The following is a 23,831-nucleotide window of genomic DNA, read 5'->3' as shown; positions in this document are numbered from 1 at the left end:
TTTGGGGAGTGGCTCTGGTGAGATCTAAAGGAGGTCACCCAAGCAAAGTTAGTATTTAGCATCCAAGATTGAGACACCATCCCCATGGACTCTAATCTTTTTCTAAAGTTAGATTGTAAGATCTGACAAATAAAAACAGGACATCCATTTAAATTTGAACTTTAGATAAATAATGAATTGTTATTTAGTATGATTATGTCCCATGTGATATTTGGGATATACTTCAAGTAAAGGAGTATGTATTTTTTATCTGAAATTTACATTTGATCGGGCATCCTGTAGTTTGTCTGGAAGCCCTACTGTAAAAGTTAAATTGTCCTAAGAATGAAAAGAGACCCAGTCCAGTCCTGCTACACTAACTGGGCACCTGTGTCAGAGGGGAGTTTAATGTCCTGGTACAGACTATTCCTAGAATAGAGCTGGCATATAGTAGGTGCTCAGTAAAAAAAAAAAAATGTGTGGACTAAGCAGCTAAGAGACTGTAAGAATTTGTCATGAGACAGTTGGATTTGGTGAGTATATATATTTCAGATGTGCCCTTTGGATTGAGTGTCTCCTCTGCCTGAGGAGGGCAGAAGATGGAACCTCAGGCCCCACTTTCCACTGCTAGAAGAAACAGAATCAAGAAAGAGGACAGCTCCTGTGCTCGGGTCTTCTCCCTTAGCCACCTGCAGCCAACATGCAATCAAGGGAGCAGGCCTGGGCCGTTCCCATCGCAGCCCGGGCTCCCTTCCACAGCTCCCCAAACATCTCAGGCCGCAGGAATATTTCCCACCTACTAATTTCATGTTTTATTTTATTTAAAAAGAAGATAAAACCCCCAAGTGCAGATCCCACTGTTCTTCCTCCTGCTGGCTCCAGTAGACAGGTGGGTGGCCGCAGGAGGTGAGGGGCTGCCGCTGAGAGAACCCTCTGCCACCCTGGGGAGGTGAGGTCAGGTGTGGCCCCTTCTCAAAGCCTCGCGATCCCAGGGAGCTGGAGCGAGCGCCCAGGACTTCCCCAGGAACCCGGGCTGGGCTCGTAAAGAAAGGATCCTGACATCAAGGAAAGCACCGGCCGGTAAATTCCTACTTAGTTCATTTTCTAAGACTTCTGAATGTGTTTTGAATTTTCTCTAAATTAAGATAATCATAAAAGGTTAAGATATTTAAACAGAGCGCCACCTGATCCCAGGGTTTGATTTGTATGCTTAATTAGTTCCCGAACATATGGTTCAGAGCTTCTTATAAAAATAGGGTAATGACTCGAGGTATATTTGGGTATTAGATTGAACGATGTTAAAGGGACATTCAGACCCATCTCAAAGCCCTTAACCTGCCCTTGATCTGTGCTGGGAGCTTTTGCTGACATCTGTTTCAAAGAGATATCAAAAAAAAGGTTTCTATGGCCTCATGATAAAACAAAACTCCATACAGTGATAGATATCAGGCATTCAGACACTCAGGTTGGGCATCGCCTGAGGAATGTGTGGAGGAATACCCGTGGGGGTGGGCCCGGGGCTCCTGCAGAGCAGACACCCTGAGAATGACCCGGAGTGCTACGCCCCACCCAGAACCCAGAGGGAACGCAGGGGTCACGGATGTCCCCAGGGCCCTTTGTTCTTTGTACTTCAGTCCCTGATAATGTATCAGGGCTCCTGTGTGTGGAACGCAATTCAGGTCACCCAGAGTCACCTCCCCAGCCCCTCCCCCCACCCCACCCCACCCCAGGAAGGCACTTTAGGAGACTGACTCCCCAGCAGGATAATGACTCACCCCCACTCCCTGGGCTGGTGTGGGACGCACCCCACACACATGTTCCTGTGTCCCCAAGGGAGACGTGCGCTCCTGTGTGTGTGTGTGTGTGTGTGTGTGTGTGTGTGTGTTAACTTGGTCACCGTATCACAACGTCCAGACAAGCCCCCTCCCTGGCGGCCAATCAAGTTTCTGCCCCTGGGTCCCTCTCTCATAGGCACTCTGGGTCCGCTGTGTGTAAACATTTGGGTCACACACTGGAACTGGCTACCTGTCTGACAGATATGGAGGGTCATACAGACCTGGGGGGCAGTCTGCCACCCCACCCCCGCCTTTGGCTCCTCCCAGATCCTTGCCCATCCTTTTAGCAGCCCCGCCCCCATCACCAGCCGTGAGGCGGGCCAGGTGCTGTGGGAAGGGAAGCGCTGGCCAGTGTGGCCCTGACCCCCAGGAGCCCCCCATCAAAGGAGGGAGCTGGGCAGACACAGGAGGTGTGTTTGGAAATGGGGGGGGGTCTCAGTACAGGAAGGGAGCACTTCTGGTGGAGGACATAGGCAACCTCACCAGAGACGCTGATTCCTCGGGGCTCTGAATGATATCCCCACCTGGATGGTGGCATCTGAGGGTCACAAGGCACTCCCGGGGAGGGAACATCGTGGCCCAAGGTCTCAAGAAAGGAAGCCACTGTATGATCCAGAAACAGTGATTCGCTTTCCAGATTCCAAACAGCATCCTCAGCTCCACTCAGTGGATTCTCAAGCATCCCCGTGAAGTCGACAAGGCAGGTATCATCTTCTCCATTTTATAAATCAGAAAACCAAGGTACAGAGACGTCATGTGCATTTGCCAAGACTTCACAGCTCAGGTGCAGTAGAACCCCATTTCAAGAGCTGGCTTGGACTTCCCAGGCCCCCAGAAGGCTGAGATGTTAAGACAAAGGTCAGATTATTGAGGGTCTTCAATCAAGACTGGGGAGGTGGCTATTTCCTCTGCAGTCCCTGAGATCCACAGAAGACTCTGAGCGGGTCTGCAAGCTCCATGGGTCCGTTGCAAACAGGGGAAGCTGGAGCTTAAAGAGGGTGGGGGATTGGGCAGGGATGAAGGAAGCAGGTGCTCAGCCTCTGAGGCTGGCAGAGCCCACCTGGGCCAGGGGCCAGTGGGGGAAGAGAGGACGAGGGAAAGGGGAGGTAGAGTCCCGCCATGCAGAGGGCTCCGAGAACCACAGCCGTTCTGTCCTGAGGGCTGGCCCTGATCCCTCCCAAAGCCCACTGAGGCAGGAAACACAGCCCGGCCCTGCGCAGTCGCCGGGAGCCGGGTGCCTGCAGGCACAACATGGCTCTATGAGCTTGATCATGGTTTCCGGGGAAGAAATGGCATAAACTGGGCTGTGACCAGCTCTTCCCACCCAGAGCTGAAACTCCTGACCCCTGCTGACCCGCTGGCCATCCCAGTGGGTCACCGGGCTGCCCCTGGCTGCAGAACCCTCCCCCATCTCGCCCAAAGCTACCTTTTTCTTTCGTCCCTGCCGCAGTCCGGCTGCAGCAAAATAATCGGGGGGTGACGAATAACTTGTGTACGTTGATACAGCAGGAGTAGGAGCCGTTTATTGCAGGACAGGAGCAGTATTTATACATTCCACACAGCTTATCTAATTAGCATAAACTAGATACATCAGTCAACCAATCAGGAATCTCTACACCTAATGGCTCGGTTTTGTTACTTCTCAAACCACTCCCTCTGACATTTTGCCAGGCACCATCCAGACTTGTTTACGAACTTTAACATTCCCCTGGCTAAATGCCAGGTGTTATTTTGACTTGTTTACAGACTCTAACACGTCCCCGCCCCCCTGGGCCCCAGAGCGGTCCCATGGCAACAGCACAGCAAGCAGGAGGCCAGATCTGGACTATGATAGAGCCGGGAGAGTTGGGAGCTGGAGACCCGTCCTGAGGCGTCGCAGCAGGAGACCTCCGAGCCCGGCCAAGCCGAGTGGGGTGGAGATCAAAGCCAGCAGGATGGCGGAGCAATGAGGAACAGAAGTGCAGGGACCGGGCCGTGCCACATCCTGTGTCTGTGCTGAGGGCGGGGCCTCTCTGGAGGTCCAGGACACGCGACCTAGGCACATGGCGAGGCCTGGGGCTCCAGCCAGGACCTCCCCATCCCGTGCCAAGGCCTGGGGGCCAAAGACACAGGGTTGAGAAGGCGCCTGGGAATCAATGGCTTCCACCTCCCAGCCACCTGCCTCTCCACCCAGGAGACCCCTCGGCCCGCCCTGCGCAGCCCCCTGAACCCTGGCTCCCTGGCTTTGCTGCCTCCCCTTCCCTGTGTGGGTGTGGGTCTCCCTGCTGGCCTCCACACTGTAGGACTTCCAGTAGTGCTTGGGACCTCCCTGATGGAGACACATACCCTCTGTATGTCCCCAGAAGCACTCAGTGGGGACATCTCCTGGGAAGCAGGTACACAGCCTGGGAAGGGCATCATCCAGGGAGCCCAGGTCCTGGCTTTGCCACTGACCTCCTGAGAGATGCAACACAGACTGCAGCACCTCAGAGTACCCATCTATAGCCCTAAAGACAAGACAGTTGGGGAGCTGGGGTTGTGGCTCAGCGGTAGAGCACTTGCCTAGCACGTGAGAGGCCCTGGGTTCGATCCTCAGCACCACATAAAAGTAAATATATAAAATAAAGGTATTAAGTCCAACTACAACTAAATAATAAATATTAAAAAAAAAAAAAGCCAGTTGGTCCTGCAGGACCCACCACTCTCTGACCTGCCATGTCTAAGCATAAATCCAGACCCTGATTCCTCGCTTGTCCCTTGGGAGATGATCATTTGCAGGAATTCCTCAACTGCTTGCTGGTCACCTGTTGGTCAGTCTTAGCTTTGGGGCCACTTCCTCCAGGCAGCCTTCCCTGATCACCTGCTCCAGCAGCTCCCTCCTGTCTCCCTGGGAGTCTGCCATGGCACCCTGTTTGTTGCCTCCAACTGATCTTTTCCCATTTGGATCTTTTTTCCATAAGGCTGGTAGTTGTTACCCCTGATAGGATATAAATTTCAGAACAGCAGGGAATCTGTCCAGGGTCTCAGCTACGCCTTGCTCTGTCTCCAGAGCCCAGGACAGGGCCATAACAAAATAGGTGCTCAACTAATACTTGTGAATGAATGAATAAACCATGAGCACATTTCTGTGTCAGTAGATGCTCTTCAATAACTGTGGTTATGGTGGCTACACAATGGTCCAAGGTGTAGGTATATTAAAATACACCAAACCAGCACCCTATTGTGGGACATTTATATTGGTACCTTTTATTAAGTGCCTAAGAAGATCATGTTTTTGTCCCTATGGACTGTCTTTCTCCTGTAGTGAGTGCATCAGCTCTAAGGGAGCAGGTACCTTCCCTGCCCTGTGTATCACTGTTCCCAGCACCAAGCACAGAGCTTGGCACAGGTGCCATCAAAGGCATTTTATAAATCAAGTGCAAGGGCTTTCCTTTCCCCGAGATCCCTTTGTTTCTCCCTACAGTGGGTTTTGCAGTTTGACAGCGTCTATCTGCTGAGCGTTCATCGTGTACTAACTGCTTTGCTGTTGCAAGAAGTTAATTCTGGCTACAGTGCTGCCATCTGAGCAGCTCTGGCCCCCGCAGGAGAATGAGCAACGCTGTGTGCAGCTGATATCATTTCAGATCACTGCAAAGGAATGTGACGTGCCCAGAAGCCCGAGTGACCGGCTGGGAGTAGCTCCACCGTCTCCATTGGACTCAGAAATTGCAAAAAATGCTCAAGAATCTACAGAACAATCTCAACCCACCCTGCAGCCCAGGACTGGTACATCCTTAGCTGGAAGTTCAGGATCAAAGCTGGTTCCTTCTGGAGAATCTGTCCTCCATCCCTCCCCTCGCTACTGGGAGGCATTGGCCACCCTTGGTGTTCCTAGGCTGGTAGCACCTTCGTTCCCCTCTCTGCCTCCCTTGTCACATGGCATGTCCCTCTGTGTCTCTATGTGTCTTTGCTTCCAAACTCCCTTCCCTTAGAAGGGCCTGATCATCGGATTAGGGGCCATCCTAAGGATCACATGGTAACTAGATCACATCTTCAAAAGTCCTATTTCTACACCAGGTCACAATCACAGATTCTGGAGGACAGGATTTGGGAGGAGAATCTGGTGGCTGCAATAGCCAGTGTGTGCTTCCAGCTGAGATTCTAGAACCTCAGACCCTTGGGACAGACCCTTGGGACAGCCTACAGCAGACAGGTCTGGCTCCCTTGGCCAGTGGTGAGATTCGGTCCACTGCCATAGAAGCTGAAGAGTTTTGCTTGAAGGACACCCAGAGGTGGCACCCATGTCTTCCCATTTTATAGCCGAAAACACCAGATTCCAGGGAAGTTCTTTTCCTGAGTCCCGCAGTCAGTGAGCGGCAGAGTCGGGTCCAGTCAGCCCTTGGTTCTCTGGTGCCCTTTGTAATGCTGTTTGTCATAAGCACTTCATCCTAAACAGGGTGGTGGAAGGCAGGGAGCAGGGAGACATGGATTCCTCCCAAGTCTGCACCAGCCTCCCATCAAAGACGCCCCAAGTTTTAAAAAATAATCAAGTTATTATTTGATGTAGATGTGTTTGCAACCTCATGAAAAGTGAGAATGAAAGCACCTTAGAAAACTGCAAATTTCTTGTTATTGTCACCCAGGACCTAGGCTGATTTGTAGGCTAGATTTGCGGGTGTTACCACTTCCTTATGTGACTCCCCCACTCTCCAACAGGATTGTCCCCCAGACGCCAGCCACGTGAACTCTGGAGTCTAACAGGATGATGATAACGTCCCCTTCTGCCTCCCTAGTGCCTAGGGTGTGCCGAGTGCTCTCGTGAATTATCTCATCTTTCCTTCCAGCGGCCCTTGGAGGGAGGAACTTCTTTCCCTTCTAGAACATGGGGACACGGAGGCCGGGCTTGGCCCCCCAGGTCTGTCTCATGAGTTTTTCCTTCTGAGGGTCTCTAGGTGGGACAAGCACTCTCCAGTTATCAGTTTCCACCACCCTATTACTGTCAAAAGGAAGATCTTGGTTTCATCTTAAAATGGCTTTATTCAGATTGTCACAGAGTGCACCGTCCATCCAGTTAGGGTGTCAATAGATGCTCTTCAGTGGTGAACTGGATACGGGCACCCCCCACCACTGTCAATTTTAGAACACTTCTGTCACCTCAGAGGGAAGCCCCCTGCTGTTAGCTGTCACCTCCCCCACCAGCCCTAAGTGACTGCTGATCTGCTTCGTATCTCTGTGAAGTTTCCTGTTCTAGATCTTTCATCTGAATGGAACTGGATAGTGTGTGGCCCTTCGTGTCTGGCTTGTTTCATTTAATGTAATGCTTTCTAGATCTGTCACCTTAGAGGATGTATGGATACTTTACTGGGTGAATAAAGTCTCATAGTATGAATATACCACCTTCTGTGTCCACTTGTCCTCGGTGAGCACTGGGGAGATGATATGTTCTTGATACTATGTGTCAGTCCCTGTTCTAAGTACTTCATCTCATTTAATCCTCACAACAACCTTATGAGATAGGTGCTATGGTTACCCCTACTTTACCAATAAGGACACTGAAGTACAGAGAGGTTCTCTAGTTTGCCCAAGGTCACATAGCTAGTGAATATCGGCTTAGCTCCGGAGTTCGATTGTGACTCCCAGTTGGCAGGGACGACTCATCCACCCTTAAGTCCACTCCTTATCCCCAAGTGGAATCCAAAATGGCACAAGGGCCTCTCTTCATCAACCGCTCCTGCAATCTGGCTCCTTCTTTGAGCTATCCAATCATCCCCTCAGTCAGGAACATTCTAGAAAAACCACTCCTGCTAGCGAGACAAACATCTTTAGTCAACAAATGATGTTTGGTCTACAAAACCCTTTAAGGGGTATTATTTGATCCCTGTAAAGTCCTTCATTCTTTAGGACCTCACTAACTCAATATTTGTGCTCTTTTAGAGAGGTTGTGTGGAGCTAGTGTGGGATCTGGTTAGTAAACTTTCCTTCATAAAAAGCAGAAATTCAGAGTATAAACAAGATTGTAGAAATCAGGCTTAAACAAATTGTTTCCAAGCCTCCTCAGAGATGGCAGAAACAGCAGAAGCAACCTGCACTCCCAGGCACTGCGAGGACGGTCCCCCGCCCCACTCACATCTAAGCTTCAAGCAGGTCCGTCCCCTCCACCCGCAGGCAGCCTGGACAGTGAGCTGACCACCTATGCCTTCCGTTGCAATGTGCTGTTTCAGACTCACCCTCTGGCTCGTGGGACCAGAGCCCTGGCTCACAGTGTCCCTTTCCCTGTGGACAGGCTTTATTCCTGCCAATCAGACATTCAGGGAGTGAGCCTCAAGTCCCCAGAGCCGCCCCAGGCTGAGGAGCAGTTACCGTCAGGCCCCAGACGGGGTCAGCAGGACAGGGGCTGCAGAGGGGAATCTGGATGTGAGACTCCCTGTTCCTTTCTCAGAACCCTGTTGTTCTTTCCATGGAGAGAGGCTGCCTCACAGAAAAAGCAGCCGCAGCTAGACAAGCCCTCAATACCTTAAGCCTATTGAGTCTCGGCTGCCTTTGATCCTGGCATTTCCTGTGGTCAGGCCAGTGAGGAGTGGGGAGTGTCTGCTGACCCCAGAGTTTCTCTCAGTGAAAAACTGCATTGCTTTCTAGACTCTTGGACCCTGGGCTGTAACATGTCATGGGCTCAAGCCACCCCACCCCATCTTGGTTTGGGGTTAATTACTTTAAAATAACAAAGAGACCTTCAGTCTTCTGCCTTCTGCCCTGGGGAAGATTTTACCAGGTCTGCGAGTAGCTTAGGTGCCAATCTACTGGGAAAGGGAGCAGAGACCCAGAGGTTCATGACCCACTGTGCCTGGTTTGGTCCTGCCTCACTGGAGTAGATACAAAAAAAAAAAAAATGGTGGGGGTGGGGGTGGGAAAGAGAAGAGAGGCTTGGAACCACTTCCTACCTGGTTTTGTAGCTGACTTCTCCCCTGTTTCTCCCTCCTGTTTCAACCAAAAGGAACTGCTACCAACTTTCAGCTCAGGTGCTAGTGCTGACCTATTGGTAGAGGCCACCTGGGGGGCTGTGTTGAGAAGATGTTGAAGGATAGCTGAGATCAATTAGTAATGCCTGCTCTGGGCAAAGGATAGAGAGAAGGGGCACATTAACTTGCCAGGTGTATTTATCTTGTATGATTTTAAAATTCCTCTTGGTTTTGCTGCTTTCTTTGAGGACCCATCCACCAGGAAGTAACGACAGTGTTTGAGGGGATGGGCCATGCGAGTTACAGGCCACCAAGGTTGGGGAGGCTAGCTGTCCTGGAGACCAGAAATAAGCCTAAAAGAGAGGCATTCTGTGGTCACCACTGAACTGACACCCACAGATCAGAAAGCAGACAAGGTAATAATACACACCGTGAGCCTGGTTTAGGTGAGGAAGACAGAGAAAGCCAAATACCATCTAAAAAAAAAAGGTGAAAAAAGCTGAGCACGGTGGTGCACGCCTGTAATCTCAGCAGTGTCGGAGGCTGAAGCAGGAAGATCTCAAGTTCAAAGCCATCCTTCGCAACTTAGTAAGGCCCTACACAGCTCTGCAAGACCCTGTCTCTAAATAAAATATTTAGGGCTGGGGATGTGGCTCAAGCGGTAGCGTGCTCGCCTGGCATGCGTGCGGCCCGGGTTCGATCCTCAGCACCACATACCAACAAAGATGTTGTGTCTGCCAATAACTAAAAAATAAATGTTAAAAAATTCTCTCTCTCTAAATAAATAAAATATTTTTTAAAAGGCTGGGGATGTGGCTCAGTGGTTAAGCACCCCTGGGTTCAATCCCTGGTACCAAAGAAAAAAAAAAAAAGGGAAAGACTTTTGAGCAGAGGTATGCTGGGAAGGGAGCTGTCGCGCTGTCTGGTCAGTGACGACGATAATATCACCCCCACTGACCTCCCAGTGAGGACATTGGAACCAAGCAGTGAGATAATTATACAAAGAGCTCAGGGCAGTGCCTGGCACCCAGTAATCACATCTAATCCAAGCCACCCAGCCTTCTGGCATTATTCTCTGGGCTCGCTCAGTGGCGTTGGGCCTGAGGACATTAAATCTACTCTGAAGCCAGCCCTCCCATCGGCAGGGCGGGTGCCCGCTCTCTCACCACCATGGCCCCACGTCCCCCGGTTCCAATAACATGATTAGTCATTTTTCATTCCTAAGATATCTACCCATGGGTGGGAGCGTGTGTGTGTATGTGCCTTTCCGAGAAGAGGAAAAATCCATATTCTCTCTCTTCTGACTGAATTAATCAAATAAATCTTCTGTAAGGGGCTGCTAAATGAATCACAGATGGCGCTGCCCTTTTGCAGGTTGCAGAACGCACCCGTTACAGTTCTTTTAATTTATCAGAGGAAAAAAGATGCCCTCGTGCGCCCCTTCCCTCCTGCAATAATAATCAGAACCAGTCTATTTTCCAAGGGTCCGAGACTCATTTTCAAAAAAATGTGTATCAATAGATGGAACAGCGGGAAGATTATTCTGCCAAGCTCCAGCCTCCAGCTCCACAGAGGTGCCCTGGCTGGGGAGAGCGTTTATAAAACCACATTTAATAACAGAGAGTGTTATATTAAGTATGTTTGCTAGTGTATTTAAGCATATGGTTTCCATATCAGGCAGAAAGATGGTAAACACATGCCTTACCTTCTTTCTAACCTTTCTGAGAGACGTCCCTGCCGGCGGGGGGCGGGAGGGGAGGATTTTTTGGTGGGTGTCACTGTGTTGTCGTGTTTTGCTTTTTACCATTCACGTGGAAAAGCACAGAGGAGTGTTCAGAAAACATGTGGAGACTCTGCTTTTTCGACTTACGGAATTAGCCCCCAAACTTGACTCGTTTCCTTTCTGCAACGGTCCCAGCCTTCTCCCAGCGCTACCTGGCCTTCCCCAAGGCACGAGCCGCTGGCCCACTTGAAAACCTGAATCAACTTGAACTGCAAAGAACGTCAGCTCCTGGATTTAAAGCATGAACCCTGCAGTCAGAGCAAGAGTCCCGTGTTATTCAAAGTCGCTGCTCACCAGTAAGCCATCCAACTACTAGCTTGCCCTGAGATCCCCTTTTTGGCACTTAGGCGGAATATTGTGGATTGTATCTGTTTCCTGTAGGTTACAGGCAGTTGGCTGTGGCCCTGTAAACATGGGGGTCCCTGGGACAGCAGCTAGGAGAGACCTGCGCCATAAAACAACCTGAACAACCCCCCAATTCTGAGACCATCCCGGGAGCCGAAAGGCAGAGCTAGGGAGGGGATTGAGGGGGCCTCTGCCGTGAGGCCCCTGGCTCACCCCCCACCCCAACCCAGGCAGATTTGCCTGAGTGAGTTATAAATCTACTGGTACCATTTCTTTTTCGTCACTTGCCTAATCCTGTGCCCTTCGTTTCATGTGCTGTAATTATTAACATCTGCTTTCTGAGCCGGGCCGCATGGAGCCTGCAGAGGCTGTCCCGGGTCCAGAACAATGGTGACAGCTGTTTCATTTAGCTCAGGGCCGGCACTTCCTGTTCAGTCCACATCTGCCCTTCTGTGTCCAATTTCTGTTTCGGGGTTTTGTGTTTTGTTTTCTATTTTTTTTTTCCCTTCATCTGACCTTGCTATATGTTTAAGGGGGATTTCTAACTTAGCACTCCGGCTAGTATTTCTAACACATATGCTTATTGGATTGACGATGGCCAGGCAGAGGTGGGGGAAAGCCACGATTGACTCCCACAGCTCGTGCCGTGGAGGGCGGGGGGCAGAGAGGAGGGCTGCCTGGGACCCAGGTACCAGGCTTCAAGGCTTGAAGGTGGAGACTCTGGGACTCTCGGAACTCAGGCATAGGAAAAATGGCCTCAGCTTGTGTGTCCCCAGTCTGAGGCCAAGGGGGGAGCTGTGTGTCTGCGGGTGGCCACACACACACAGGGGCCCTTCTCTGGGCATCAGACAAGCTCGTCCGGTGGGGCAAAATTCAGAGGCTCAGCTTCACTGGCTCCAACAGAGTCACCAGCAGTGCCATCGATAAAAAGCCCTTCCCAGTCACACTGGGAAGACAGAGGATTGGAAAAACCTAGGCTGTGACTAGGAGAGTAGAGGGTCCCACCTGGACCCTTTAGCATACATGGCTGTGTGTGTGCATGTGTGACTGAAAAGGACGAAGGCTGTACCCCACTCCTGCCCTTCCACCCACCCCTCCTCACCTAATTCCAGCTGGTCCGAGCTCAGGGTCCCCAGCTCCACTGGCATACCCACGTCCACTTATGACCTGAGACCCCAGAGCCCACACGAGTGCCAGGTTGGAGCCGTCCGTCAGGCATTGCTGGGTAGGGGGGCCAAACCCAGTCTCCTCATGGACAAGAACTTGCAGGAAGGTAAAAGTCTCCCGTGGATATGCAAAGCAGAGAAAGGAAGTCAGGGGACACAAGCTCGGTGACTCAAGTGGGGACATGCAGAAGCCACGACTGTGCCTGATCGAGGGGTGTCAGGACCGGCAGAGGCTGTGGAGCCCGCTGTCCTCCTCCTTGATTTTTCTTACAGATGAAGACGCTGGGCACCGGGGGAAGCTGGTCCGCAGCTGTGGCTTGGCCACGCTAGGGCTCCGCTGTGGAAAGGTGCACTCGGGTGGACTGCGCTGGTTCTCGGGGGCCGCGGGCGTTTGCACCTCTTCAGTGGCAGTGCCCCCTGCCCTTTCAAGTGACTCATATGAAAATAAAACTGAGGACCCCCCTCAGATGGGAGGAGTGAGGCAGGCCTGGGCCATCCCAGCAGTGGCTCTGGATCCTCAGGCCCCTCCTGGACCATGGCCCCTGGCCACCAGTGGGCAGCTCCTAAGACAAGAGTTGGTGCTGTCCTGACATGGGGCCCTAGGGTCCTGTCGGGTGGTCAAGGGCCTGTGTCTTCTTGAGGGTGGGCAAGCAAAAGGGAGAGAAGCAACCGAGGGGTGGTGTTCTGGCGTGGGCAGACCCCACTCAAGAAGACCTACCATCTTCCAGCCTTACTTGTGCCCAAGGTGGCCCTGAGGCCTGACCCAGACACACGGAGGCCTCGTGGGAGTTCCCTAAGCTCTGGAATCCAAGGGGCAGGAGCCGTGGCCTCAGAGAGGCTGGAGGTCCTGGTGAGAGTGGCCTGTGTCCCTCCACCTGCCGGAAGCCCTTCCTGGCTGGGCTCCCTGTCTGCCCCATTGTCCCTGCCCCCACGCACAGGCCCTGCCCCCACCCCACCCCCGCACTTCATTCTCTTTCTCACTCACTCCTNGCGCTGGGGGCTGGGGGCTGCGTGGGGAGCTGGGCACGCAGCTGGGGGGGGGGGCGGCAGGAAATATCTTGGTTGCTGGGGGCTAGGTATGAAGCACTTGGTTGGGGGAGTAAAGCTCTTTGGGGTGTGTATAGTGATGACGTGCTTTGTTTATTGGTGTGTGTGTGTGTCCCTGTATTGGTGCATGGATGGAGTGCTTTGATTACTGGGGGTGTGTGAAGCGCTTTGGTTGATGGGCGTGTGAAGACAGGCTTGGTTATTGGAGTGTGTGTAGTTGTAGGTGCAAAGTGCTTTGGGGAACTGGGACGTGGGTGGGTAAAGTGGAGGTAGACCTTCTGCTGCTGATATGTAGGTGTGGAGTGGTTTGTTTGAGGGGCATGTGTGTAGCTGACATTGCACATGCCTGTGAGCATGTGACATGCTTCCTTTGTTGAGTGCATGCCTGTTACATGTACATGTGTGGGTGATCCCATGCACGTTGGACACACATGTGTGAGTGGCCCCATGTATGTTACATGTACACATATGAATGGACCCTTTGATATTTTCTTTTTGCCTGATTTATATCCTGACAGATGCGCAAAGGGTGAAACATAGAAAATGAACTTAGGATCAAACAAGCCTTCTCTCCCATTAGGGACCTGGATCCTCAAACACTCCACAGGGGAATGCACTATGTTTTCATGAGCTGCCTTCAGAATTCAGACATTTTCCACAGCAACCATTTGTGATAGGTGTGAGGGGGTTAATGTTTACTTTTAACTAAAGGAGTAACACAACCTCAAAAGGCAGAAATACACATCCATAGTAAATCGGGAATATGAGGAACTGGATAATGGGAAGTCAACCTCTCTGGCACCCTGTCCCTAGATCCCCACCCCCAGTCACCCCTTACCAGTGCCTTTTCTGCCTTTCCAAATACAAGCCACACTATGGCACCATGTTGGTCCATATTACATACGAGCCTGCACTCCCTTTTTTAACTTAATGATGCATTTCAGATTGTTCTCTATCAGCATAGATTTACATTAATGTTGTGCTTTTAACTCATAAAATGTGTTAATTGAAAAAATAATAGGATGCCTCTATCCTGGACAAGCTGAAGGGCTGGGGAACCAGCTCACTCCCCAGTAAAATATAATAATAGTAGCCTGGCATGATGCTAAGCCTCACATCATTGCCCCATTTAATGCTCAGAAACCCCAGCAAGGAGTCCCAGATGAGGACCAAGGCTAAGAGAGGTAATTGCTGGATTCACACAATGAGTGGAAGAGTCAGGATTTGAACCCAGGCAGTCTGAATGCAGACTTTGGGCCCCAGCCACTGCCTTCCAGAAAAAAGGAGGTACCATCTGGAAGCTGGGGGTGAAGGGAGAGTGATGGGTGTCTGTCATCCCCAGGTGTGCTGGAAAGCCCTGTGTGTCAGCAGGCCCATCTGCGCTTCCCACTTGGTCCCAGTCTAGGCTTACAGGGGCCCTTCTTGTCCTTGTCAGTCCTCTGTAGCTCCAGAGGACTGGAGCTGACCTTGACCCTCTTGGAGGCCCAGGAACCACTGCCATCAGGAGAACCCGGGCAACACTGCCTCCCATCACCCACCCCAACCCCTGGAGGCTGAAGCCTGGCTTGGGCCTTTTTACGTTTCTCTGAGCGCAGCCCATGCACAATCGCAGGCCTTCCACACAATAATTACCAAATGTCAGAATGGCCACAGAGGTGGGGCGCTTTTGTAATGAGGATGTTTCTGTTCAGGCCACAGAGTTGAGTAGGGTGGACTGAGGGGAGCTTCTAAGCTGGTTTAGTGCCCAGGACTCATGTGCCGCAGTCTGGCTGGGCACAAAATCACGAGCCACCACACAGCTTGTAGATTCAAACAGCAACTCTTTATTCCCGAACTCACACCGGCCGTCTACAATCACGTTCTGGGGAAATCCACGTTCTCTGCCCAAATCCACCCCCACTGGGCTTCTGTCTCCCAAAAAATACTGTCTGAATCCCGTGAGAACTCAAGGGGAACTCAGGCAGCAGGATACGCCCTATTCCCAGCAGGAATAACCTTAAACCTGGAATGTCCTAAACCAGGAACGCCCTAAACCCGGATTATCCTAAACCGGGAACACCCTAAACCCGGATCCGCCCTGGTCCTTGAGCAAGGTCACCTACATGCAATGTCACTGCAAAATGTCCTATTTCCACGAGTCCTTCCACTAAGCAACATGGGGTACGCTGGCAAGGAAACTGTCACACCTACTTGGCTAATGGCTCCCAGCACTCATGGTGCCCAGAGCCCTGGCTCCAGGACCCCAGGGGCCAGCCCCCTCCTTGGGAAGGACTGACTCTTCCAATTGTCCCTAACACCTCACCCTCCTCGGCCTTCCCACCTCCCTGTATCACAATCTGTCCTGCTTGTTACAAAAACTCCTGCTGCAGGGAGACAGAGGACCAGATGAACTTTCGCAGGGAAGACACAAGTCCCGTCGGTGACACTGGGAGAGAGGAATTTGGGCAGGGAAGGTTTCCAAAGGTACCTGCAGAGGTCAGAGAAGGACCTGGGACAGGACTGTCCAATACAGTAGCCACTAGCCATGCGTGCCTATGGAGCATTTGAAACGTGGCTGATGCGAATCAGATGTGCTGTTGATGCAAAATACACACCAGATCGAGAAGGCTTGATGTGAAATCAAAACATAAAGGATCTCACTAACAACTGCCTATTGACCTGCTGATATTTTGAAGATATTGAATTAAATAAAACAATTGTAAAAACTAAAGCCGGTGGGTGGTGCCAGGTACATTGATTCACCTGCTCTTTTTGCTTCTTTTTGATGTGGCCACTAGAAAATTTAAGATTACATAGGTGGCCTGCATTTGCAGCTCCCAATTGTGCTGGAATCCCTGGCCTAGAATCCAAGGCATCCTTAGGTGACTAGCATTATTTCCTTCTTCCCAATGAATGAACCAGCTTGCAGGTTGATGGGCTTGACCAGGACACCAGCTAAGAGCCACAGAAGCAAATTCACCATATGAGAGGCCAGTGATTTTTCCAGCTGGACAGTCTACTGGTTGACAAAACTCCTAAAGTAAGAGACAAATTGTTGTTTTCACAAATCCTGCAGAAGAATCTAGTGCCAGCAAAGACTGATGCAAATATGGAAGGCAAAATAAACACCTGCGGTTTACCTCACAGCGCTAGTCGGGGATGGGAAGGCTCAGGATGCTTCTTTGTGCTTAGGCTTTGGGGTTCTCTGTATGAACTGGAGCCAGTTCCCTTCCTACTAGCAACTGGCTGGATTGTCTTGTAGACTCAGATTGTGTGTGTGTGTGTGTGTTGCTGAGGATCCAACCCAGGGCCTTGTGAGTGTGAGGCAAGCACTCTACCAACTGAGCTAGATCCCCAGCCCCCTAGATTCAGATTCTTGAGCAGTACCTGCCTTGGAACCTCACCCTAACTCGACACTCGAATGCTGACTTGGATCTAAGGTAGTCTCACCTTGAACTTGGCTTTTGAAGGGCCTATGGTCAACTGCTACTCAGTTCCTGATTGAATGGGTAACAGAAGAACCTGGGAAGAGGCCACCTCTGCAGGCACCCAGAGAGAGACTTGAAGTTCCCATGACAAGCGTCTCTGGTGTTCTGGGGGTAAGACTAGAAGCTTCACACCCCAGTGGTGGGTTAGGGGCTGACTTCTCTTCCTTGGTAGTAGTGGGTAAGTATCCTTTTCCCATCATTTGGAGGAGTGACACAGATCCATGACCACAGTCCTTTCTCCACCATGAGAAGAATGAGCTGGTTTTTTTCAACAGCAGTTTACAATTTTTACCCCAGAATTTTGGGTAAACAGCCTCCTGTGCTAGCTAATGGCTTTATTGGATCACCAGCTCACCTCTTACATTCAGCCTCTTGGGCACACAGAGGAGTCTGGGTTAGAAAAAAAGTCCAACAGGATTCCCTCTCCCAGGTGGTTTTCTTACGCTTCTTTGGGAAAACCTTGAGCTCCAGTCTGGTGTGCGTCGGCTGCCCTCTGCTGGGCAGTGCTGGCATGGCATGGTCTCCCAGCTGGCCGGCTAATTCTCCAGGGATGAAGAGGCTCATTGACTCAGCCACGGAAATACTGACGGAAAAGGAATACCGTCATAGTGCTGGGTGCTGGGGACTTATCACGAAGCAAAACAGATGCATATCCCTGTTCTTCTGGGTGATATTCTTGCACAGTGATAAGTGCATGGAAAAAATTAAAAAGTAGGATATGCAAAGGGATTGGAAGTGCTGGGGCCGTGGGAAAGGTGAGTTACAAATTTAAGTAGCTATCCATCTTTGAGCAATGACTTGAAGGAGGTGACTGGAGAGAAGAGTGTGGTCTCGCAGGCCACGGGTAAGAACCTGGCTGCACTCGTCTGCTCGTCTACCACAGGCTGGGTGACAGAAACACAGGATTCATTTCTTCACAGTTCTAGAGCCTGGACGTGAAGATCAAGATCAGGGAGGTGCTGGCCAGCTGGGCTTCGGGGAGGGCTCTTCCTGGCCTGCAGACCACTGCCCTCTCTCTGTGCATTTCCTCAGCGCGCACATCTAGGGGGGAAGGACCAACTGTGCAGTCCGTAGCATTGGCTTTTGTTTCAGAGAAGGAAGAGAGAGTCCCCAACGCCAAGGCATCCAGAAAACTTGGACATCAAGAGCACTGGCCCCTCCAGCAAGTCTCTTTATTCTGTGAATATGTAAATAAAATGGGGGGGAAACTAAGTCAAACCTCCTGTGCCAGGTGATGTGCCAGTATGGGTGTGAACCAGGTGCACTTCACACCAACGACGGGTGTGATGCTGAGCAAACGCTCACCGAGGATCTGAGGCGTCATTCTGTGCCTAGCGTCGGCCCCACACAGCAACCTGCACCCAGAGCATCTGCATGAGCACCCGCTTCCCAGGACCTGCCGGCCTCCCCCCAGAGCCCCACCTCTCCTGTCCCCACACCTCTGCCCAGGCCCAGGAGCCCCAGCCCATCCTCCGCCTCCAGCAGCCTGTGCTCCCTCTTCCTCAGCCTCTCCTCATGCTCCTTGCACTTCCACCATCCACCCTTCTGAGGACGGGAGCCAGGCCTCTACCTGGGCTCCCATGGAGGCAGCAGGGCTGGGGAGACCTTTAAGGCCCTGCCTGCAATGAGGTGACCATCTGCTGGCTCACTGGACATCTGACTAATACTGGCTGCAGTGCAGAGAGGTGAGAGTTTGGGAGGCCAGTGGTATGGCTCCGACTCCCTGCCCTGCCACTTCCACCCCATCTCCCGGGTTCCACCTCAATGGGAAGGTCACTACCCAACTCCTGAGTAGTTGTGGGGAATTAAGAAATCAATCCATTATTCATGTCTTTGATATTTACTGAGCTCCTACTATGTGCCATATGCCCATGTGTGCTGAAAGCATAATAAGTTATATTCCAGTTGGATGTAAGGTTGACTGGCAATCAATGTTGAATTTCAAAAGCAGGTGTTCAGTCTTCTAAAAGCACATATTCCATATGCTCCTGATTGTTAAAACTATGGTGTAGGTCTACACCCACATTAAAAGAATAAAAGAGAAGTTGTTAAGATATAGACATAGATATAGATATAGATATAGATATAGAATGCCACTTATGTTCCTTTAAAAGACACACATAATGATGTACAAATTACACCTAACATATATCTGAGTAGCAATACTATTAAAAACTTGGAACAGAAAGATACACTCTAACCACTTCATGCTAACATCCACCGCGGAAGTAGACATTGACTGTATCCACGACATTCCATTTCTCTTTAAGAAATAAACAGAGACAAATGTGGAAAATGATAACTTGCACTGACTTCTTCGGCCTGCCATTTCATTTTCTCAGTACACTTTGCTGGATTCAAATTGCTCCTATTTTGTTGAGGACTTTTGCACCTAAGTTCATGAGAGATGGTGGGCAGTGGTTCTCTTGTACCATCCTTAACTATTTTGGAATCAGGGTGACACTAGTTTCAAAAATGAGTTGGGAAATGTCCCTTCCTCTTCTATTTTCTGGAAAAAGGGGTGTAAAATGAGTATTAATTATTTAAACATCTGCAAGAGTCCTCCAGTAAAGCTACCTTGGAAGCTTATTAAATTACGAACTCTGCCTCTGTAATGGTTATAGGGCTATTCAGGTAGTCTGTTTCATCCTGGTTGGATTTGGGTAATTTGCAGTGTTTGAGGAATTGGCCCATTTGTTTTAAGGTGTGTTGAATTTATGAGCATAAAGTTACTCAAAGTATCTGCTTATTATATTTTTAATGACAGCGGGATCTGTGGTTATATCCTTTGTGTAATAGCTGATACTGGTAATTGCTGATACTCATTTTTAACTTTTGTCCATCTTCCTAGAGATTTATCAGCTCTTTCTGTTCCATTGTTTTTTTTTCTATTATTTTTCCACTTTTGATTTCATTGATTCTGCTCCTATTTTGATTTCTCTTTTCTACTTGTCTTGACTGTAATTTTGTGCCTTTTTTCTCATTTCCTGAAGTGAGAACTTTGACTATTGGTTGATTTCCTGTGCTCTAAGGTTAGCATTTTTAGTTGCACCTCAGAGTGCCAAGTATTTCTTATTTTCTTTGAGATTCTCTGACCTATGAAGTATTCAGTGATATGCTGTTGAACTTCCGAGGGTTTGGAGATTTTCTTGTTGTCTTTCTGTCCACTGAATTTCAATAATCACCTCAAAATCTTTGAGGTTGTATCCCCGTGAGAACAGGACTGTCCATTAAGAAATGGACACAATATAATAATAAGCAGATATGGACATAATATAATAATATAATAAGCAGATACTTTGATATAAATATACTATTTATATCACTCAAACTGAGAACAGGGCAAAAGTAGATGATCAATAAGTAAAGATGGGTGAATGATTAAAATATTTAATTTAAAAATCAAAAAGGGGGCGGGAGATATGAGAAAAATCAATGGTGATCATCACTAGGTGGAGAAACACCGTTTCTTCTTATTTTCTCCTCTTAGATTTTATGGTTTTAAAATTCTCTGCAATGAGCATACACTACTTTTACCATCAGGTAAAGGAATTATAAAAATGAGGATCGCTCTTTCTTCTGATGGTTCCCACGCCCTCCCTGACAGGTTATATCAGAATTTGAACTAGTGAAAAAACTGAGGATGAGAAGCAGGGTCACAAAAGGACCCTCCAGGAGGTCCCAGAGCTAAATTGCCCCAGGCCTTGGGTCAGAGGAGGATGCAGCTAGTCACTCCACTGGCATCCGCGTCTGTAATGGTTGCAACAAACGCCTTATCGTTGAGGTCCTGTGCACCCTGAACCCCAGGGTCCATTTCAGCCTTTCTCTTCTACTGTGGAGAGCCCCTTGAGATCCCGTGAATTAGATGAAACTTCTCTCTTTCTAAATCCACCCACCAAAATTACTTTGACACTTTGAGGAAGTAGTGTTGGCATTTACCTTCAGGGCTTAAAAAATAACCCAAAAGTAGGAAAGAACAGAGAAGAGATACTGTTTTGTTGTTGTTGTTGTTGTGTTGTTTTTGTTATTGTTTGTTCATTTTTTGTTATTTTTAATATGACCATCTTTTTCACCTTCAGCCGCAATCTCTTCCTGTGTTCATTAGGTAAACCCTTTGGGAAACTGATTGGATGAGCCAATTGGATGATTACCCCCAGCTGGCCAGGGTCACCACCCAAACAGTTCCTAGATGTGGACAATCTCTGAAGATGGGTGAAGATGCTTTTCTACTTTTGACAATAATGGTAAGAACTGGTTTTGATGTTTTGGGGGCGTTATTTGTCTGTCTGTTTGCTTTTTAAATTTTCATTCAATGGAGCAATTGCCTAGGTCTTCACATCTTTTTACTTTTCCCCCCTTTTGAGGTAAGGTGATTTCCTTCGAGGTCCAGGATTTCTTGGGGGGACCCAGACTTGGGCAAGTTTGTAACCCAGTACCTGGGGACATTGCAGGTATCATTTCTGGGTGTGCTCCACAAGTGGCAGAGAAGGGAGTGTCCTTGAATCTGAGCCAAAGGGATCAAGATTGATGAGCAGATCTATGTCAATCTATCCAAGATTTAAAGAACAGCCAAGGACGTGAGGATCTGGAAAATGATAACCTGATTGGGGGGAGGGGTGAAGAATTCATTCTCCAGGGACAATTCAATTCCTATCAAACAAAACAGGCTATATGAAAACCAGCCCAAAATAGAGCATTGTAATGTAAACCAGTCTGTGCATTTAAAAAATCTTCTGATTTCTGTAATTCTTGAACACTTAACCTTTTGTTGCTATTGTTGAGAACAATTAAAATTGAGTATGTCAAAAAGACTTAGGTTAGTTTTAAGTTTAATTTTTATTAATAATTGCTGTTAAATTAAATTCAAAAACATTACCCACTCCTTCATAGCTCCCTGTGGAGACTATCCTCACCCACTGTGGGAACTACTCACAAGATAATCTTCTCTGTTTTTTGAGTATGCAAGGATTTTGCCTTCCTGCCCAAAAATGGTATGGCCGTGAAGCTTTGGACAATGAAATGTGTGAAGTGACCCACCTGACAGAAACTTCAGGCCAGCATGCAATCTGCTCTGTCTTCTTCATCTTCTTGTGGATGCAAGTATCTCGATGAAGCCATCACGGGTCCCAGAGTATTATGACCTGCAGACCCACAATGGTTGGCGCTGTGGACTGAATGTGGCTTGCCTCCTCCCAAGCTCTTGTGGAATTTGGAGGTCACTGGGGGTAGCGTTGGGAGGTGGGGTGTTTAAAGGGCCATCAGGTCGTGAAGAGCGAGTCACTCATTTCTCAAAGGAGAGGATTAATTCTCAGGAGGAGGGAGTTCTCAGGAGGAAAGTGATAAGTGACTGGTTTCCTTGGCTTTTCTCTCATCCTCTTTTACCACCTGGTTCCTTCTGGCCTCCCACCATGTTATAACTCAGCACACGAACGTGGTACATGAAGCCAAGCCAATGCTGCTACCATGTTCTTGGACTCCCAGCTTCCAAAACCATGGAGAAAAATAAAATTCTTTCTTTTATAATTTACCAGTCTCATGTATTCTGTTATAGCAACAGAAGACGGACTAAGACAGATGGGTAATGTGAACAGGAAAAAACATTTATTGTACAAAGCTACTGAGATCTAATGTAGTCACTGCAATATCACCTATCCTTACTGATGCTCCCATGTGCACACGTGCATGTGTGTACACGTACACTTGCCTCTCTTGTCCAAAGGAGGCACCCAAGGCCAAGAAAGAATCCCAGGTAGATGTGATCTCTGTCCCTGAGAAGCTTATGAGCTGCCTTGGCCAATGGGGTCTCTGGCAGTGTACAGTGATGTTGATGACAAGTGGACAGTGCAAGAGTAAAATGACCAGCTGTCTACATGGCTGCACCGATTGAATCTGATGGGGCCAGGATGGATGGATGGAAGGGCAGCCTGGGGCCCAGGTGGCTCCTCTTGGTCCCTCCTGATCCATTCTTGACCTTCTCCATCCTGCCCTCTGCCCTGGGCATGCCACACCCCAGATTCCTTCCCCCCTGCCTCTCGGGTGAGTCCAGTCACTGGGGACTTTGGCATAAGACAGCAGGGAAGGGGGAAGGTGAGGCTAGGATCACTCTCCCTGTCTCCCTCCTCGCAGGGTCATCTCAGGCCAGCTGCACCCCTGGGCTGAAGGTTCCTGTTCCTCTGGGCCCCTGCTCTCCTTGATCATCTTCTACCTGATCCAGAAAGTGTGCCTCCTGTTAGCAGCCCTCAGGTCCAGGGTGGAGAGAGCCTCACGGTAAGTTACTGACCCCAGGACCCTGTAGCATGCCCTTTAGTTTCCCAGTACCTCACCCACACCCTTGTACATGGTCCTTAAAGCCTCTGATGTAAAAGTGCCCTCTTGTTTAGGTCCTAACTAATGGACCTCGATGGGGAGATGACATAGAAAGAGTGATCTCGCTGTAATGACAGGGTCAGCTGGTAAAAGGGACAGGAAGGTTTAAAACAACAACATTCTTCATTAAGAAATGAAGACTAAATGGCCTTACTTCTCCCTACCTTCTCTAAAATCAAAGGAGCACTGGCGGCCAAGGGCTGGCCTCTGCACCTCTGAAGGGTAAGGGGGCCCTCGGGGAGCACAGGTCTCCCAAAGCCCTTTACCAGTGCTGGGGCCAGGAGTCAGCTGCAGGTCATGTCAATGCCAAGCCAAGGGCTTTCTCCACCCCCTTTCTCTGGTAAAGTTGACACCAGAAAACTAGACTCTATGTTCAACTTGAACCCCGGGCAGAGGCTTAATCTCTAGTTGTTGGAGGAAAATTCTAACCTTCCTTTTGAGCTCCCACACCTAGCATGGGGCTGTGCAGGAAGAAGGTAGCTTCTCCTTGCTCCCTTCCCACCCACCAGGAGTTCTTTTTTTGACCTGTGAAAGATTCACTGGATTCCTTCATTTCTTGGCTGGTTTTCCATGTGGGAAGCCAAAGGGGCCTTCCCAGTGAGCTGGATCTGGGCGCGTTCTAGGCCACACTGTCTCCTGACACCCCACGGGGTCCCCGCTCCTTACTGCATCCCACTCTGGGACGGTGTGCTGGGAACAGGCTGGCACCTGGAGCTCCAGCATTTCCCCGAAGCGGCTGGAGGAGCAGGCGGCAGATTAGGATGTTGGGACCAGATGGGGGAGGGCGGGGCGGGCATGCCAGGGCGTCAAGTTAGAGGAAGAGCAGGTGGCAATTGGGAAGATTTAGGAGTTCTCTGGCTGTCATCAGGTTTTAGTGTATTGCCTCTGACGTTGCTTGTAGTTTTTCTAAAGCAGGTAAGAGGGGGAAG

The 23,831-nt window shown here is 49.7% G+C and overlaps 1 long non-coding RNA gene across 3 annotated transcripts in view; it reads left to right on the top strand.

Moving 5' to 3' along the window:
* Positions 1 to 22,061, top strand: part of LOC125612709 — a 47,092-nt gene extending 25,031 nt beyond the window's left edge. For 2 of the 3 annotated variants that reach the window (XR_007343174.1, XR_007343175.1), the window contains 2 exons: positions 20,642 to 20,780; positions 20,988 to 22,061. This is a non-coding gene — a long non-coding RNA (uncharacterized LOC125612709). Of the gene's footprint in view, positions 1 to 15,699; positions 18,222 to 20,641; positions 20,781 to 20,987 lie in introns of those variants that run through there. The other variant, XR_007343176.1, reaches the window with a different exon arrangement.
* The last annotated feature ends 1,770 nt before the right edge of the window (positions 22,062 to 23,831 follow it).

This window comes from Marmota marmota, unplaced genomic scaffold (genome assembly GCF_001458135.2).
Source record: "Marmota marmota marmota unplaced genomic scaffold, marMar, whole genome shotgun sequence".
Classification (NCBI taxonomy): Eukaryota; Metazoa; Chordata; class Mammalia; order Rodentia; family Sciuridae; genus Marmota; species Marmota marmota.
The sequence above is the reverse complement of the archived record's forward strand: the minus strand, read 5'-3'. Positions and strand labels throughout refer to the sequence as shown.